We start from the raw sequence: 4,484 nt of genomic DNA on the forward strand, positions 1-4,484 counted from the left end.
GAATCATTTGAGTCACCGCCCTAGCACACTGTTGTATTTCTATTAGGATTCTTAAGTTTAGTTTAGATCACATTAAGTTCTAGTTAATTGTTTGTCAGTATCCTAACTTAGAGGATACTAACAATTAGTATCCTCAATGTAAGCAGCCTGAAGGCAAGAAACAGATCTTATCTATTTTATCTCCACCACAATGAAATAAAGTGGCAATGAAATACTACGGAGTTGTGGGTAGTTGATGCTACTCCTTCTGTTCCTAACACAATTTAAGGTTTCCTCTTCTGCAAATAAATTTATTTGGAAAGGAAGATATATTGTAATGTATTATGTAATGTTACATTATACATTACACTATAGTCTATTGCATTACACACACACACACACACTCTTTCTCTCCCCTCCCTTCCCTCCTCCCCTTCCCTCCCCTCCCGTCTCTCCCTCCACACCCCCACCCCACTATCGTTCATCTTCAACATTCTCAATGATGAAACCTGGACTTAAATCTCAGGAACCTGATAAGAAAAAGGTGTTCTAAGGGGAGACCGATTTGTTTTGCCTAGTTAGTATTTAGGGTTTTCAACAGTGCTTCTCAGACTTTAATAAGAATATCAATCACCTGGGATCTTTTTAAACTATAGATTCCTGAGTCAGTAGGGCTGTGGAGAGGCCGGAGATTCTGCATATCTCACGAGCTCCCAGGTGATGCTGATGCTGCTGGTCTCACTGGACCCCAGAGGATATTTTACAAATGACCTATCTTCTTTCAGGCAGGCTTTGCAGCTTCTTCTGGTGCAGGAAGATTTACTGTGAGGCACGACTTCTTTGTGATATTTCTTTTATTCGTGCATGTGTCAAAGGCCTTAGCCAACAGTTCTCAACCCTGGCTGCACTTTTGAATCACCTAGGGGTGCTTTTAAAAAATACCAGTGCCCAGGCTCTACTCTCTGAGAGCTGGATTTAATGAACCACAGCCCTAGGCAATGAAGTGAAGCAGGTGCATAAATTGCTCTTGCGTTCTACACAGCAGACCTATGAAACGTCTGCCCTTGAGAAGTTTTTTGTCTAAATGATAAGATGATACAATGCATATTAAGAGAGACTTAACATTAAAATTATTAAAAGGAAAAATAAAAAACAAACCTTGTTTTTGATGTAAAATATGACAGACCACCTATTGCTTAAGATGGAATAGGCTTCCTACTATGTACTCCTCTCTGATACTCTCCTAAGGAGATTATTTAGAAGGATAGAAATCTTGCCTACCTGCCTGGGTGATGAGGTAGGCCATGGTTATTTGTGTGGTATGGCATATTTGCAGATACTAAGCTGTAGCATATTGGATTACGTTCCAATTCTTTATTTCCTTCCTTGTTATGGAATTACAAGACAGTCATGCTTTTTCTATGTGACTTTTCAGTGCCACCCACAAGAGCAGAGGCAGCATATTTTCTTGTGTCGATGGAATGTCACAACCCAGAGACATTAAATGTTCTTGGGTGATTTTGCTTGGCTTCTATCATTGCTGCCATTACACAAGGAGATCACACCAAGGATAATGGAGGTTCTGCCTCACCCTCAAAAGATCTGGAGTGCAGCACAGACATCTGTATTTGTTAAATATTAAACACAGGTAATTTGCTGACCTCTTGGTTTCAGAGACTAGAAAGTAAAACATAATGTAAATGCGTTTTCCCCCAGTACATTTAAGTTCTCATAATTAAATGTCTGAAGTATACCCTACCTGATGATTTCTGTGATGGAGCTGTCACTGTTTAATTGTAAAATAAGGACACGATAGTGTTTCATAAAGTTAAAGATTCAATTTAAAAACGTTTTTATTTCGAGTACGTGATATTTTCTCTTTTTTCATTTAAATTGTTTCTTTATGAAATGATAGTGGTAGTTGGCTATGTATTTTTCCTTAGCAAAATAAAAAGTTGAAAATTGAAAGTTAGAAATCTAATGTATGTTCCAAATTTTGGTAGGTTCAAGGATGTGAAGAATTTTTATGGTATATGACTCCAAAGCTAGGGAACCAACTTTACAATCTATTAGATAAATCAAACTTAGAAGATGAATATCAGCTGAGGATTAAACTAACCTTTAGTCTAGCGTCCTTCCCAGTGGCTGAAAGGACAAGCAAAATAAGCCCTAAAGAAACCCATACTAATTAGGTGCTATAGCTTAGGGCCATATTTTGCCATCAGTTTTTAATTTTGAACTTTATCTTCAGTTTGTGAGGCTTCTCTGTGGAAATCAGGATGAATAAAATAGATGTTAGCTAAGTAAAAGCAGTGTTTACAATATACCACACCTAATCATATAAAAATGTCAAAATCACTCTTTTTAATAGTGTTATGAGATGTTCTAAAATGGTAAGCTGATAATTCCCCTTTCTGGGATTTCTAACTGACTGTCAAAATAATGGTAATATCACCTGATATATTTTCAGTATTAAAAAGAAAAGATTGGCAACATCTTCACAAAGTTACAGTACTGCAGAATTGAGACAAATTGTACCGGGTCGCTATGAATAGATCCTCCTGCTATTGTTTGGAGGGGCAGGAACTCCTCCAAACCCATGAGGTAGCTGTGGGGGTGGCAGAAGCACGCTGCACAGGGACAGGCAAGACCTGGCCACCTGCGTAACCTGGGACAAGTCATTTAATCTTTCTGGGCCCCAGTTTATTTATCTACAAAAGGAAGGGTTTAGATTAGATGGTTTTTAAGGACTTTACCAGATATGAAATTCCATATTACTTAATTTGTATAACATCTCCAAATGAAGAGAAAAAATAAGGTTAGTTTGGCCAAGGTATTCCTCTCTGCTCTTAGTAAGGCAATATTTTTGCAAATGAGGAAACAGACCCACAGAAAGGTTAATTAATTTGCCCAATATCATACAAAAACTTTACAATCGATCTTTTGAATCTAGAACTTTAAAATATATGTAGATCCATTTTTCCAAAAGAGCAGTTCCAAAAATTTCTGATTATATAGGTTTTACTTTAGGCAGATAATATTTTTACCCTTTTAAGGTGGATCGTTAGATCCAAGGGAAATTTTCGAATTTACAATTAAAATGACTATTTCTAAATACTAAATGCCCTGACTTTTAAAAGTCTTTATATCTTGCCTTTAAAAGATGAACAAAAACCACTTCAATAAGAAACTTATCATGTGCATTGTGTGCACTCGTGTGTATGTGCGTACATGTGTGTATGTATATGTGACAGAGAGGAAGAGGTTAATAATCTTATTTTCTCCCATCACTTTTTACTCACATTCATTATAATATAGGAATTATCTGAGATCTATGAAACATTGCCCAGGTTAAATCCTGCTACGTTCAGTTTTCAGATAAGGAGATTGAAACACAGGTGTTAACTGACTTTCTCAAGGCCACACAGAAGATTGCAATCAAGGCTGGGATTAGAATCTTAAATTTCCTGACCCAGATGCTTTCCTCCTATAAGGCTGTTGTTCTCTCAGAGTCTATTGAGATCACTGATTCCCCTGCAGGACTTGGGGACTCTTAGGAAATGCATCGGTAATAATCACAGTATCCTTGGATGTGGACACAGGTGGCATTCCCAGGTAAAGATCGATCGGTTTTGACCAGGAAGTTAGGGAGCTTAGAGTATAAATTAACGAGAAAAGAGACTAAGGCATGAGGACAGCTTGGATTTTTACTATCAGTCAAGCCATGGCTTTCACACTGGGATTCTGCTTTGTCCCCTGGGCCGGCCATTCCACTTTCACCGAGCATTGATTTTTAATGTGGTGCTGTCTCTGGGACAAATATTCAATGGCATAAAGACCTTGTCTCTTCTGTTTGAAAATTTTTTTCTTAGTAAAAGCAAATTTCCATGTATTTTGTAAGAACTCCTTTGGCTGTTCTACACAAATCGTATTCAAACAAGTTTCCCCAACTCTAATTAGAATATTGTTTTATTACTATGCACATTGTCTAAATCTCACACTAATTAAATGTATGTTGTACATTATTACCAACAAACAACTATCTGTACTCAAGATTTACGGTTGTGTACTGTGGTGGTTGATGACTGTATCAGCATTTCAATTTCAAATGCGATTCAGAGGTTTAGAGCTTATCTGGAAAATTAATTGCAGCTGAAAATCTGGCACAGCCTGTTCTTAGACCAGCCTGGGGGGGCCCCTCCAGCTCCTGGCTCCTTTTTCTGGACTGGCTGCCAGAGGAGTGAAGTGAGGAGAGGAAGAGGGGGAAGTGAAAGGAAGTTAGATGGGGGAGTGGGATGCCATCACTTTCTCAGAGCTTTCCCACCAATCACTGGAATCCGTCTGGAGGGGAAATGAACATTCTTCTCTGCCTAGTGAACAAACACAGTAAGTGGACAGAGCCTTGAGTTCTCCACACTCCATTAGCAAGCCAGCCAGATGTTGGCTGCTGTCAACACTGGCAGCTTTTCCCCTGTATTTTTTAAGCAAAGATTTCAGGCCTTTTT

Source organism: Pteropus medius, unplaced genomic scaffold, assembly GCF_902729225.1.
Source record: "Pteropus medius unplaced genomic scaffold, Ma_sr-lr_union100, whole genome shotgun sequence".
In the NCBI taxonomy this organism is placed as follows: domain Eukaryota; kingdom Metazoa; phylum Chordata; class Mammalia; order Chiroptera; family Pteropodidae; genus Pteropus; species Pteropus medius.